The sequence below is a fragment of the Narcine bancroftii genome, chromosome 14 (genome assembly GCF_036971445.1).
Source record: "Narcine bancroftii isolate sNarBan1 chromosome 14, sNarBan1.hap1, whole genome shotgun sequence".
Classification (NCBI taxonomy): domain Eukaryota; kingdom Metazoa; phylum Chordata; class Chondrichthyes; order Torpediniformes; family Narcinidae; genus Narcine; species Narcine bancroftii.
In genome coordinates, this window is record NC_091482.1 from 13,703,776 (window position 1) to 13,719,921 (window position 16,146).

Genomic DNA, 16,146 nt, shown 5'->3' on the forward strand with positions numbered 1-16,146 from the left:
AACAGCCAGCCTCTCACTCCGCATGGATGGGGCATATACATTGTTCAGCTGGGGCCGAGTGTTATGATAATTTAAGTCCACCACATGTGAGAAGTCTGTTTTAACTCCTTTGTACATTTTCTTTGTGAGTGAGGAATAAGACCTTTGCCTCCATGACCCCCCCACCCACCCCATTTCATCTGTCATGGTGGAAAAAAGATGGCAATATGGTAGGAGACTTGATTGTCTCTACCACCCCCCACCAACCACACCCTTTCATTTTGATATGCTACTTTTGGATAGGAGTTCCCAGAAAGGTACGTTAATGGGGTAGAGCTGAAATCTCCTCAGCCTCACTTTCGCTACCTATTTCAATACAGGGCTATCATATTTAATCTTTTGGTAAGATGTCTCCTTTGATGTTTGTAAAAACAATTTCACCATTAAATGTTGATGTGAGAGAGTGTTTGATTACAAAACCATGATGCTGAACAAGAAATACATACACTCACAAGATTAATAATAAATGTTAGATAAATCTATCTCCAGGCACACCATTGGACAAATGTTAGTTCTGTAGTAGATACATGTGAAGTGAATAGATGTTTTAAAATTCGTTTTTCTGTGCAGATGCACCATTCAGTACACCAGTCAAAGGACAAGCAAAGTAATGCAGAATCAAGCAGGGTTGAGTAATCTTTTTTTAAAAAATCACATTCCAATTGAAGTATTCCCTATGCTGTCGGTGCTCTGTGATTAGTAAGGGATTGCTTAAGGTGGTATGTGAGTGGAAAGAAAAAGGTTTTGAAAACCACTGTTTTAATCGTACCTCATTGGCTCATTATGTGCATGGTTTCATAACTCCAAAGGAAATGGGCCAATGATGATTTTTCTCGAGCCAAATGTTTCAGTCACAATTGGGTCTAGAACAATGATTCTCAACCTTCCCTTCCCACTCACATGCCACCTTCAGCAATTCATTACCAATCACAGAGCACTTATGGCACAGGGAATACTTTAGGTAGATTGTGAGTATAAAAAAAGGTTGCCCACCTCTGGAATAAAGTTACCTATACCAACATGTCATTTGCTTGCAGCTTCAGTTCCCCCAACACCACCCCCCCTCCCCCCATCACCACCCCAACACACACACAAATCAACCTGCTAATAGCAGTATTTCTGGCTAGTAACCATTTTTAGGGTTCTTGATCTTTACTGGATAAGTAACTTTCCATTTCCTCTATTTGGTGGGTTGCATTTTCGGAAAATATTACTATTTTTGTGGTCCCGCCGTTTGGAAAAAACATTTTGCTTTGCAAAATGCAAAATAGAAGATGTGTATCAGAGCCACAAGATACAGGAAGCTTTTCTGCAATGGTTGTTTGGAAAGTCAGAGATCTAGTGAGGTCAGATGCTGCTGGTGTTTTATGCCCTTTTCTGATACCTTAAGACTAACTGTGTGAAGCAGCTTTTTGGAGAATTATTACTAGTAATAGCCTCACATTTTTCTCAGAACATGATGGAACTGGTGTATGGAATGCAAGCATGATGAGACTAGAAAGCAGAAACCAGATCCTGCCTACCTTTTATCAAGATGCATGCAAGAAGAGAAAAAAGTGCCAGTTAGTTTTCATTGCAACTAAAAGTATGAATATTTTTCTATCGTGTATGATGGAAGAATTTAAAATGTTGAATTCAAGATTGGTTTAGGAGGAAGCTGGCATCCTGGGTGTCTATAATGAGGACAAAATCTCTCGGAATTGCTGCAACTTCTCTTTTTATTTATTTTAACTTTGACCATTGCATGCCAGAAGGCAGAGTTCTCAATGTGTAAGTTGTTGGTTTAACTGTGGTCTGTTTCATTTCCTCTGTTGGTACAAGCTACATTCAAATCCCCTTATCTGTTTGTCATTGCAGAGGCCAGACATCCTGTCGCACATCTTTTATCTCAGGACTTCTCGAGTTCTGGTTGTCTGCTGGAATCTTTGTGTTAAGAGGGGGTTGGGTGGGAATGGTGTGGGGCAGCTTCCTCTTGCACAAAGCTGCCCTCGGCCATGACTGCTTCCTCTTTCCGTTTGTTGCATGCTTCACATTGTCTCATTGATATAAACTTAGTGACTGCAGCTGATGTTTCCTCCATGTGCTATAATTGCCAGCACGCAAGTTTCTATTCTACATTTAGTTTATCGATTTCTTTAATCAGTTCAAACTATTCTTCTTTTTTTTTAAATCACCAAGGCTCATTGTTTGCTCTTAGCCAGCCAAGCAGGTGGTTTAAACCACTGGGGTCATATTAAAGAGTTGCCAGCTCAGCATCACAACATGTCCTCCTACCTCCAAATACCCTCCACTGTGCTCCAGCTGTGAGTCATTTCAATTCTCTAGAAAGCAAGAAAGAATTTTGTTATCTGATTGGATGATTCTTGTCATTCACCCAAGCAGTCATCTGTCCCAATTTTTTTTTTATTCGGCAGCAAGGTTAGCACAATGCTATTATAGCAACAGCGTTTGTACCTGCTCCCTATGTATGTGTAGCTCCAGTTTCCTTCCACCCTCAGTTAATTGGGTTATTTGGGCAGCATGAGCTCATAGGCTGTAAATTTAATATTTTTTAAAATTATATTTAATTTAATTTAGTGTATAAAGGATCTTAGAATATGCAAGATTATAAGGTTATTTTATGATATGGTGAGTCTTAAATGATTCAATCTGATTCAATATTGGTAAGAGCAGTATGTTTAATTTGTTATGGAACAATCAATATGTCTGAATCTCATTAATATCATTGTACCCAGTAAGTGCTGAATAGAGCAGATATTAATCATTAAAGCAAAAGGGCTGGTTTGGTTTTTCTGGCGCCACAACCATCACCATCCATTATATTTGTCTTCACTGTTGAATTATGCCATATCTGCTACTCTAATACTGCCTCTAATAGAATATGATTTGTTTCTCATGATTATAATTCCCATCTGCCTTTGATTTCTTAAGCAAGTTTCATGTTGGAACTTATTTATTATTTTTACATTCAGTTGAGAATTTCCAGGCTTGATTTGGCTGCTCTTAGCAAGGAGTGTCCCTAGGGGACCATAGCTGGATGGTGAATGTTGCACAGACTGGATGTGGAGGTGATGGGAGAAACCTCTAAATAACATCGCAGGAGTTCCAGCAATGCTATGGAGAAAATGGATGAATCCAGCTTTAGGGAGGTCTAGATTTTCTTTTTAGGTCTCAAATGAGCAGTTCTGTTGCTCATGGCAACACAAAAAAGGGAAGCAATAATTACTTTCTCTTCTTATGGATCTTATTCCAATTTGCCTGTCAGGAAATCTGTAACACCTTTTATTAGAATTGGGTTAGGATCAAATAATATCATCAACTTCCAAAATGCACATATAAATAAACTTATTTCGCTTGAGTTATTTTATTCTTTACCTAATAGGAACAAGAGTAGCCAAATGGCCCCTCAGGCCTGCCCTCCAATTCAATATTGATTATGACTGATCTTTGCTGGCTTCAGCTCCTCTTCTGTGCCAGTTGCCCCATAGTCCTCAATTATTCAAATATTTATCTCATTGCACCTGAAGAACATTGAAAGATCTGGCCTGCACTAGGCTCAAATCAAGTTTATTGTCATCTGATTGTATAAGGACAACCCAACAAAACAGCATTCTCTGGTCCTCGGTGCAAAACATGCTGACACACAACTAGACACAACAGACAAACAATACATGCGCAGGACATGTATTTTATGTATTCACCTAAATAAATAAATATTGTTTTGTACAAATGAGAATCTCAGATGGTTAGTGTGAGCTGTTCCTGTGGTCATTCAGCATTCTCATTTCAATGGGAAGACGCTGTTCCTCAGCCTGGTGGTGTTGGCTGATACTCCTGTATCTCTTTCCCAATGGGAGCAGCTGAAAGATGCTTTGTGCAGGTAGGGTGGAAGGGGTCCACAATGATTTTGCATGGTCTTTTCAGACAACGATCTCCCTTGATCATGTCATTGTGAGGAAAGGAGACTCCAGTGATGCTCTCTGCCTCGCTTGGGGAAGGGTATTCCAGAGATTCACCACTGGGGTGAATGAATTACAAGGGGGAATGTGTAAAATAATGTTGTGTAAAAAAACAATTAGTCCTTGAAACTTTCTTAAGTTAGGTGATGTGGCAAATTGTCAGTACCATGCCCTCCTCTCTTAAATTTGGCACCTTAATTGCATGGCACATGACATCACCACTCTCTCAAACTCAGCCAAGGTTGATCCTGGGAGTTGGGACAGATACAGGAATCTCTCCTAGCCTTGTGCTTGAACCTTTACTCTGGAGCATGGTCACTGTTTAGCCAGACAGAGAAGTTCTACTGGAATACAAGCCACACTTAGCAGTTAGGTAGTTCTCTGTTTGTAGCACTATTGGGTTAAGCTGCAAGCCACAGTGATTACAGCCTTCAGATCAACTTTGAAAATGGGAAATCACTGCTTAAAGCTGTAAAAACCTCATATCAACAATTCTTCTACATTTGCAAAGTCTACTAGAATATGAGAATGTCGTTATGTTCATTATATTTTGTCCTAAAAAAAGCCTTTATTGACCTGAAGATGTTAAATATTCCAACAGTGCTCTCCCTCCAATGATCTGAGTATAAATCCAGCCTTGACTCAGATCGATAACTTTGTATTTGTGTTTCTGATTGCTGAGACATTTCAATACTAAGATGTTTCCTTTGCTTCATTCAATTCCCAATAAATCTTTCGCACAACATTCTTTGTAAAGATATTGGTACAACTCGATGAGAAAGAAAACAGGTGAATGATGGAGGCAACACAAATATTACAACAACATAAGTGATATTAACACTTTGGGGATTTTTTTATGGTTCCCGATGTATTAACCCAACAAGTAACCCATGTAATATCTGACAAGAAAGTACTTAGCTCTGTTGTCAAATACCGTACATCTGGAAAATTATATGTGCTTCTCAACAGAAAAAAAATGCATCACATAATCAAGATCTAGATTCAGCAGCTAGTACATAAAATGCAGGTCTATCGAGAAATCCTATAATTTCTTGGTTCCTCTGTTTAACTTTTAACATTGTCCCTGCACTTACTTTTAATATCTTAATGAAACACAATTATTGCATTTGCAAAGCATGAACTGGTTAAATGGAGACAGGAAGTGAAAGTATGTGTTGTATCTTGTTGTGTGAGCAGAATGGAATGCAGTGCATTTGTGTGGAACATTCCAAAACATGTAAAGTCCTGAAAGCTTTGACAGCCAGCAAAGCTGGTCATAAACTTCTGCTGTCTGTTAAAGATGTCTAAGGGTGTTTTTGGTGCAAGACTTTTCCATTGTATCATTTGAGTACCTACAATAGTAATGGACTCATTGCTTTACCCAGAATGCTCTGAGCAGCAAGATAAACTCTGCATCTGGCTTAAGTAAGTTTGGGAAAGGAGTGATTTTGACTGGTAGAACTATACCAATAAAATATTCTCAGTAGTCCTGCATCATGTAACAAGTGTTCAGTCTCCTTCAGCTACAAATTTATACCTACCCACCTTTATTTTCCTTCTTAAAATCATTTTTTTTGTCTAAGCAGTTGCATTGTCTGCACTATTCATGTGACTTGATAACAAATTATTTTCCTGTGAAGCTGCATCAAACCTATAGTAAATGCACCAATGAAAAGAAAATTCTTGTTGTTTTAGGCTTCTTGTAACAGCATAACCATATTTATTGAAGTTGTTTCTTCATACATGTGGAGACTGTTGAAAACTTAAAATTATTCTGAGCTTTCAAAACAAACATTTAATAAACTGTTTATTTCTGAAACTCAACATGAAACTATAAATTAAATGTTGTTTTGAAAGCTCAGAAATAATTTTAAGTTTTCAAAATGTATGAAGAAACAACTTGAATAATTCTGGGAAAATATGGTTATGCTGTTACAGCCACCTCCTTGAACCTGTAGTCAAACAGTTTGTCAGGTAAGATCCAGGGTTTTAACCCACTGAATGAACAGAATGTGTATTATGCAGGAAAAAATTTCATGTGACACTGGTGCTGTGTACCCTGTGGTAAAGCCACTCATCATATGTTTCAAAATGTAAACTTATGACACATAAGTGAGGAATAGAGACAAACAAAGAATAAAGATGCATTAAAAAACATATTGATTTCATTAGTCATGAGAATGATTTAGCCAATAAGAACAATTAATTAACCTGTAACTATAGTTTATAGCTGGATACAAACTTGATCGCGGATATTTAATTAATGGGAGTGTATATTAGTTGTATATACATTTCCATTTTTCGTGACAAGAATTTCTAGAAGTTTCAATAAAACTGACTTGCTGAACAGCTGGATCACTTAGTATTCAAACTAATTAATAAACAGATGAACAAGCTAAACCTCTGCACAATAGCTATGGAAAGAGTTTAATTTGCATCCCATTAATGAAGTAGGATTATTAGGAAAGAGTCATTGGAACTATTAATCGCAGGAAATAACCAGGCTCCCAAAGGATGAAGTAATTGTTGGGAATGAAAGTGATACAGACTTGTGGAGTATTAACACGAAAGTCTGCAGACACCGTGATTAAAGTAGAAGCACAATGTAGGAGAAACTCAGTGTCCTTCATATTGCAAAGATACAGACACATGATGAAAGGATACCCTGATGAAGGGCTCAAGTCTGAAATGTTGGTTATGTATCTTTTATGTTCGCTATATAAAGTACACAGTTTGACCTACTGTTTCTCCAGCATTGCGGTTTTACTTTGATACAATCTTGTGCCGGTTTTAATGAAACAATATCATAGAATAATGTAGTGCAGAAGATCCATTAACCCTCTGTCTCGGACTTGTTGGACATATACAACTATTTTCCCATAGTCCATTTTCACTCTCTTACACCTTCAACATAATTTTGACTTACTTTTCTAGACTTACACCCCTGCACTGCCTCCAAAGCCAGTAGATCCTTTGTCAAGTAAGGAGATCAGAGCTGAAGACAATGCTGTAAAATTCCATGACTCTAAATCTCAATCCTATTTTGAAGGATATTGTAGTCTCAGTATCATTGAGATAAACAAATGGATGGACTGATTGAGGTCAGCCTCTGCTCAAGGCCAGGGTAAGGTTTTCTGGCACGGAGCTTGCTCATCTTTCTTCCTCAACATCAAGCTGTTTTGTCATAGCACAGAGACTCGCAAACGCAGAATCACAAATAGCAATGAGAAAGCGTACAGGAGGGAGATAGATCAGCTCATTGAATGGTGTAACAACAACAACCTTGCACTCAACATCAGCAAAACCAAGATGATTGTGGACTTCAGGAGGAAGTCAGGGGAATATGGCCTCATCGAGGGCTCAGTAGTGGAGAGGGTCAAGAACTTCAAATTCCTGGGTGTCACTATCTCTGAGGATCTGTCCTGAAGCCTCCACATTGATCCAATCGCAAGAAGGCTTGCCAGTGGCTATGCTTTGTGACGTGTCTCAGGAGATTTGGTATGTCACCAAGGACTCTCATAAACCTCTACAGGTGTAGCATGGAGAGGATTCTGGCTGGCTGCATCACTGCTTGGTATGGAAGCGCCAACTCTCAGGACAAGAATAAACTCCAGAGGGTTGTTAACTCGGCCTGCGTCATCACAGGTACCAGACTTCACTCCATCGAGGACATCTCGATGGGGTGTGTCTTTAAAAAGCAGCCTCTATCCTCAAAGACCCCCACCACCCAGGCCATGCCCTCTTCACTCTGCTACCATTAGGATAAAGGTACAGGAGCCTAAAGATGAGCACTCAGCGGCACAATGACAGCTTCTTCCCTGTATAATCCCAAATAATCAATGAACCAAAGACACTGCCTTACTTTTTGTCCACTATTATTGTTATTTTTTAATAGTAATGTCGTAAGATGATTATAATGTGTACGTTTGCACTAAGATGCTGCCGCAAAACTTCATGAATTTTGTGATTTGTTCATGACAATAATTCCTGATTCTGAATCTGAAGTTCCCTCGCTGCCATTTGACATGCAGATGAAAAAATATGATGATAAGAAATCTTAGAAGGAAAGTGATGGGGGGTGGACAGGTGCAATGTTATGGGAATATTTCTTCCAAACTTCAATTGAGCAGAAAAAAATGTGTATTTGTTCTGCAGTTTCAAATCTAAAGATATAGTTGGCAGCTGATAAAATTATGTTCCGTCAGAAATATTTATTACTCCATTATGTAAGCCATGAAAAATGCTGGAAAAACACTACAAAACTGTTCCCAAGACTTTACATGGTATAAATTTTGACAGAAAAGAATTTAAATTGATTATCGAATGTTTGTGGCCAGAGATAAATTTATGTTGCTGAGATTCAAGGTGAGAGTGACTTTCTTAATTTTTTTTTAAATTTAAAGAGACAGCATATCAGCTCTTCGGGCTGACGAGCTTGTGCCACCCTTCCTCACACATGTGACCAATTAACCTCCTAACCTTGTACATTTTTGGAACATGGGAGGAAACCAGAGCACCTGGGGAAACCCCCACAGACACAGGAAGAGTGTGCAAACTCTTCATAGACACCATTGGTTTTGAACCCGGGTCGCTGGTGCTATAATAGCCTTGTGCTAACCACTACACTAACTTAAAAGAAATGCGTAATTTTTGTTTACAGTGATTGACCATAGTAGAAAAATTTAAAATATGACAGGATGATTTATTAAATGCATCAAACAGAAGAGAGCGAACTTCTGTCCATATGATGGCCTTTACTTGTTCTTCATGCTCCCAAACAATTTACAATTAAACATCTAGTTCATTTTCTTTGGAAGAAGCTGCTCAAACAAAAAGTTGGAAAAATTTCATCAGATCAGCCATGATCTCATTGAGTGTTGGAACAGACTCAACAGCCCGGGTGGCCTACTCCTGCTCCTATTTCTTATGTTCTATCAGTGGTGTCACTTGGGTTGGTGTCACCCAGTGTGGTAACTCATGGTTCCACCTCTTCCCCAACCAAGACCTCCTCCCGTACCAGACCATGCAGAATCCCTAGTAATGTTTTTTGTACTAATGTTCCTTGTAAATCGTAATTCCCGTATATCATTGAACGTGATGGCAACAGAAGTGAGATAAACAACTATCAAAATTAAAATTACACCTTTAAATTAGTAACTGAATGGAAGCCTTTTTTCCTATAATTATTACTTCATTCGCAGAAAAGTTATTGATACAGCTTCACAAATACCAATGTAGCTAAAAAAACCCAGAAAATTTGAAAGAAGTAGCAACTATAAAAACACTAGCAGCAACAAAAACAACAGTGTGTGCTTGTTAGTGCATGCAGGCGAAATACGTGATTCAAAGCATCATTGTAATTGAGTATTAATGTCAGCTCTGATTGGAGCATTTGAAGATTCCAAAAGTACATTATTGTAGAGTTTTAGCCCTCTAGATATAGTGATACATGTAAACTGGGCTTACGAAAAATGTTTTTGCTGTTATAACTACAGGGATATTTTTATAAAAAAATAATAAATTTCTGCTAAAACACCACACAAAAATTATATAGACAGTTATTTTAGTAGCACCCCCTCTGATAGTGTCACATGGTGCAGCCCGCACCCTCTGCACCTCACGAGTGATGCCAATAGTTCTTATGAGAGTAATGAGTGAACAATTAGAGCAGTAACTGAAGGAATGAAGAAAGAAGTTCTGGTAACAAACTTGATACCTTGATCACAGAATTAGTGAATTTAACTGATTAGTTCAAACCTCTCCCAGTTTTAATTTTTTTGAAAGAAGTCATCCAAATAAAATCTCTGTGACAAATAAAACAGGCTGTCTATTGATTATCATCCAATGTCGAGTTAGAATCCAACTCTTGTGATGCAGGTCATTAGATGAGAAAACCCACAGGTGCACCATGAATACCAACCATCCTCCAGCCTCTTCGCCCTCCACCCACTCTCAAATAGAATTTGGCTTTTATGACATACAATGGATAATATTGTTATGAGGCATTCCAGATACATTCCTAAAATGGTGTAGAAACAGAGTTTTTAAAAATATTTCATGCTTGCATCAGTATCGTTAGGTTATTGGGCCAATATCCAGATGCCTGGTCATATGGTCTGGAGAATCAAGCTCATGCCCTACCATTACAGCTGGAGTGTTTGAATTCAAGATTTGCGTCTGAAATAAATAACTCTTGTAGTATCAGAAGTGATGACCATATAGCTATTGGTTTATTGTCAAAGTCCAACTAGCTCACTAACTTTGTCCAGGAAACAAAATACGCCTTTCTTACTCGGTTTGGATGATTTGTAACATCAAGGCCATGGTAATGTTAATTGCTTTTCATGCTTTCTGAAGTGATCTATCAAGCTGTTGAATTCAAAGCAATCGAATATGGATAATGAATGTTGCATTTGCCACCAATCTCCACATTCCACAAATGAATGAATTAAAATAATCTATTTGTTTACAGTGTATTAGAGTAAACATTAATTTCTGACATTTATTGATTCTATTCTATGTAAAATATATGTTTTTGATGTTTAATGTGAAGGGATATTTTGTTACATGGTAGAGGATTTCAAATTCCTGGGTGTCAACATCTCTGAGGATCTGTCCTGAAGCCTCCATGTCGATGCAATCACAAAAAGGCTCTACAAATGGCTATACTTTGTGAGGAGTTTGAGGAGATTCGATATGTCACAAAAACTCTCGAAAACCTTTACAGATATACCATAGAGGGCATTCTATCTGGTTGCATCACTGTCTGGTATAGAGGTTGTGGTGGAACACTGTAATACACGCATCGAACTGGTTGGCCTGCTCCTAATACTGTAACTCCTCCCCTCAGGTGGTATCGCCCAATAAAGGTGGTATTGCCCAATCTCCTCCCTCAGGAGGGGAATCAGGCCAACAGCATTTAAGATGTGCCTGTTGAGTTTATAGCGATTAAACCCTATTAATCTTGACTTCCGGTCTGTTGGGTCTAATTGATAGCGCTACGATTTATTTGCTATAATTTTCATGCCATGGACAAGGCTATTCAAGTGGAGAAGCTGGACACCAACCCTGAGGATCCAGAGGCCTCCGTAAAATTTGATCAATGGCCACACTGCCTGAACGCCTTTATGAGGCGACATGATATTCGGGAAGAAGTCAACAAGAGAACTGGTGTTTGCACAGGTTGGCCACCGCATTTTACAGATGATTAGAAACTGTGAGACTTACTCAGTCAGTATGGGGCTCCTGCAAAAATGGTACCAGGCCCCGAGAAACGTAATCTAGGCCAGTTATCTCCTGGGTAGATGCCGACAAGGACCTAGTGAGACTGTTGATGAATACATTCGGGCCTTGCGGGAGCTGGGGTGAGATTGTGGCTGCATTGATATTATGGCAGCCATCTACCAGGAGGAGCTGATCAGAAACACATGTATGACCGGCTTCAGGTCTGACCATTATCAGACAAAGGCTCCTGGAAAAGGGCGATCAGACCCTGCAGGATGTGGTCAATCTCGCCAAATCATTAGTGATAGCACAACGGAATGCAGAAGCTTACTCCTCCAGCAATGCAGTTGCCATCTTGGGACGTGGGGTCCCAAACAGCAGCCGATATTGCCGAGCACACAAAGTGCTATTACTGCAGCCAGACGAAACACCTGTGGGAGCTGTCCTGCCAGAAGTGCGGCCTGCTCCAGCTGCAAAAGAAAAGGACACTACGCAAGTGTAAGTAGGTCCAGATCTTGGCTTGCAGGGCCGCATGCAGACAGCAGCCATCGCCATAATTTCCAGCTCCACTACCGTTCACGGAGAACAGCGTGGTGGGAACCTGGGAACAATGGCCCAGGTTGGCGTCACTTCTGTCTTCACTTCCACCGGCGACCACGTGTGAACCTTGGGTCAGGCATCTATGGGGCAGACATCTTTCAGGTCACCAACGCATACATACAGCAGCAGTGAGTCAGACAATGAGCTGACACTGGTGTCTATCATTCTGGACCAGAGCAGCCCACATCAATTAACAAGGTCCACCAAGGACGTCGAGGTAAACAGCTGCATTACAAACTGCTTGTTTGACACAGGAAGCACCAAAAGCTTTATGCATCCAGGCACTGTACAGCGCTGCACCCTCAGAGTGACCCCAGCCCAGTGTAAAATCTTGTTGGCCTCCAAGTCCCACTCGACTGAAATCTGAAGTAGCTGCACAGTAATGTTAACCGTGGGTGGCACCAAATGCAAGAATTTTAAAGGGCTCATTATGCCACAGCCCTATGCACTGGTCATATTGGGGCTGGACTTTCAGTGCCAATTAAAAGTGTTCTGATGGAATATGACAGCCCCCACCCTTCCCTCACAGTCCGTAATAACCAACTTTTAAACTACCCACCCGTCCCCCCAAAAACCGCCCAATGTTCTCGACCTGCAGTCCGTCCACCCTCCAGGTTACACCGCCCCCACTATTCGAAAACCTTACTCCTGACCCTTTATCAAGGCTGAGATTTAAACAACTCCTGGCTGAGGGCATCATAGAGCCCAGCATCAGCCCTTGGAGACTGCAGGTAGGGGTGGTAAAGAGCAGAGTGAAGCACAGGATGGTTATAGACCATCAACTGGTGCACCCTTCTGGACGCCTTCCCCCACCCGCGCATAGCTGACATGGTGAACGAGATTGCCCAGTACCAGGTTTTCTCCACCATCGACCTATCACCAGCTCCAAATTTGCCTAGAGGACAGCCCATACATGGCATTCGAGGTGGATGGCTGCCTCTACCATTTCCTCAGGGTCCCCTTTAGAGTCACAAACTGGGTTTTGATCTTCCAGTGGGAGATTGTCCAAATGGTGGTCGATCACCAACTGAAAGCCACGTTTCGCTACCTGGGCAACATGACCATCTGTGGCCATGACCAGCAGGATCACAATAATAACCTGCAAAAAATTCCGCCAGACAATTAAAGTCCTAAACCTCACATATAACCAGAACAAATGCATGTTCCGCACTTCACGTCTGGCTATATTAGTGTGCGTAGTAGAGAATGGAGTCATTGGGCCTGACCCTGAGCGTATGCAGCCCCTGCTGGAGCTCCCACTCCCACATATCCCGATGCCGTGTCCCGGGGTACCTGTGACAACGTGCAAGCAAGCCTTCTCCAATTTGTGAGAGCCTGCAACCTCCCATTCTCGGTTGAGGATATAAAGGAGTTGACCTGCAACATGCCCAGTCTGCATGGAATGCAAGCTGCACTTCTTCCTACTGGAGAAAGCAACTCAAGGCCACTCACCCCTTTGAATGTCAAAGCATGGACTTCAAAGGCCCCCTTCTCTCCACGAACCAGGACGTGTATTTTCTCAACATTGTTGATGAATATTCATAATTCCTGTTCGCCGTCCCCTGCCCAGATATGACCACGACCCCAGTTATTAAATCCATGCATAACCTCTTTATGCTCTTCGGATACCCCAGTTACATCCACAGTGACCAGGGTTCCTCATTCATGAGCAAGGAGTTGTGCCAATACCTGATGAGCAGGACCATCAGCTATAACCCCTGAGGGAATGGCCAGGTGGAAAGGAAGAATGGAACCATTTGGAGGGCCGTCCTCCTGGCCCTCAAGTTAAAAAGGCTGCCCATCTCCCAGTGGCAAGAGGTCCTACCAGAGGGGCTCCATGCCATCAGGTCCCTCCTCTGTACTGCAACAAATGCGATCCCGCACGAAAAATTATTCTTTCCCTAGGAGGTTGGCATCGGGTACCACAGACTAGCTAACAACCCCAGGGCCTGTGCTACTTCAGAGCCACACCAAAACCCATAAAGCAGACCCCCTGGTTAAGAAGGTCCACCTCCTCCACGCAAACCCTCAGTATGCCTGTGAGCAGTACCAGGATGGACAGAGAGACACTGTCTCTGTCCGGGACTGAGGAGCCCCCATAAATGTGGCACTTGCTGGACCAGCCACGGTTGAACCAACCATCACCCACCCTTCCCCCATGACTACCAGGGTATCTGACCCCAGCACTGGCACCAGTTGACTACCCCAACCCCAGCCCACATCCCCCCCACCCCAAACCAGCCCTAACTTATTCTGTTCAGCCATCAGAATCGCAGTCCATCACACAGAGCACTGCCCAGGAGCCAACAGCTACACCACAGCTGGCACTGCAACAGTCAGTTCGATGGATGAAACCACTGGACAGGCAGAACCTGTAAATAGACTCTGAATTGGACTCTGACATTTTGTTTCAAAAGAAGGGGTGAATGTGGTTGTGAGTGCTGCTGCGTGAATAATTCTGATGCAAAGTTCACAGACTACAACAGGCTCGAATTAGCTTAAACGTACGCACCAGTCTCAGTATACTGCTGGCTCCACGAGTCTGACTGTTCCCGAAGGGGCCGGCTCGAGTCTTTATATGGACTGATGATTGACTGCCAGCAGGTGGGATCAGCCTCCCAGGTTGCATACCTGCAGGTACACTGGTTGACCCTGCAGTCGTCTGGTAGGAGTGCGGCCAGTGTAGTGGTTGCATCACCACAGTGGTGGAACACTGTAATATGTGGTGCTGGTTGGCTGGCCCTGTAACTCCTCCCCCTCAGGATCCAGTACTGCCCAATCCCCTCCCTCAGTGCTGCCTTGGAATCAAGCCATCAGCATATAAAATATGCCTGTGAATTTATAGCGACTAAAGCCTATTAATTTCAACTCTGGTCTGTTGAATCTAATTGATAGTGGACTGAGGTATCAATGCTCAGGACAAGAAAAAAACTCCAGAAGGTTGTTAACTTGGCCTGTGACATCAACAGGCACCAAACCACTCCAATGAGGACATCTACAAGAGGTGGTTGTAGTGATAAGAGTGCTACACCAGGAAGAATCAGACAGAGACGGAGTGTGTAGTATCTGGGGAATGTTGCATCTTGGATTGATTCAAGATGGATGCCTTGCCATGAGGTCTGCATGTGTGTGCTCTGCTTTTAGAGCTGGTTGCTTAGAAGAAACATCACAGTGGTATCCTAAGAAAGCAACTTCTATTTTCAAGGACCCCCACCATTGAGGCCATGCCCTCTTCACTCTACCACCATTGGGAAAAGGTAAAGGAGCCTGACGGTGACCATTCAGTGGCACAAGAACAGCTTTCTCCCCTCTGCCATCAGATTCCTGAACCACAGACACGGCATTACACTGACTTTTTTTTGCACTATTCTTAATTATTTTTTAAGCTGGTTTATATAAATGTTTGCCCTGTGATGCTGCCACAAAACAACAAATTTTGTGACATGTTCATGACAAAAAAATCTTATTCTGATTCTGATTGATTTTGGTGCTTTGCATTAACTGTGGGCTATAAGACATCTTTAGTACCAGACCATAAAGAATAACTAAGAATTTCCACTGATAGAGTCTTACCATACATTTTAGAAATTTTACAAAATGATTGACATCTATATGGAAGTCAATGAGCTTGGTTACTTTGCCTGGCATTCACAACATTGACTGAATGACTTATTAATCTCTTTTTGCTGTTAGTGGTGAGGGAAGTTCCTTGTTCATATCATTCGGTGCAATGAGATCTTTGATATTTTCCTTGGCAGCTAATCTGACTTAATATAATTTCTTATGAATTAGATCACCATTTAGCAATCTTCCATAGATAATACAAGATGCTCACATTCTGGAGTACACACTGAATCTTTGCTCTTCTGAATAGCGCACGGCATTTTGCTTCAGTGGGTTAAAGTAAATGGAACCCTTATCAACATGTTCTCAGTGTGGACTGATTGAAGACATGCTTGTGCCAACCACAAAATGGTCTTTCCTTGTGAACACATTGTCATAAAATGTATAAATAAATTGTCTTTTGGTGATATTAAAGAAAATCTGTATGAATTCACAATGAAAAAATATCTACAATCTTTCTAGGTAAAAGCAGTATGGAAAAAGAACCTTGCCAATGAATTGATTATATCTGAATTTGGATTGTTATTTTTAATCAATGAACTGAAATGACCCCAAGTTTCCTAACTGTGCAAATGTATAACAGATGTGACCCTCACTATCTGTATCAGCATGCTTGCATATGTGAACCCATTATTTCTGTTATGTCAATAGAACCAACCTTACATTATCCAGAATTCACAATAATCTGCAAAGGCTTTGC

General features: G+C 41.2%; 1 protein-coding gene across 5 annotated transcripts in view; it reads left to right on the forward strand.

Moving 5' to 3' along the window:
• LOC138749241 (EF-hand calcium-binding domain-containing protein 5-like) overlaps positions 1-16,146 on the forward strand; it is a 128,939-nt gene that overhangs the window by 45,262 nt on the left and 67,531 nt on the right. The window lies entirely within an intron of this gene.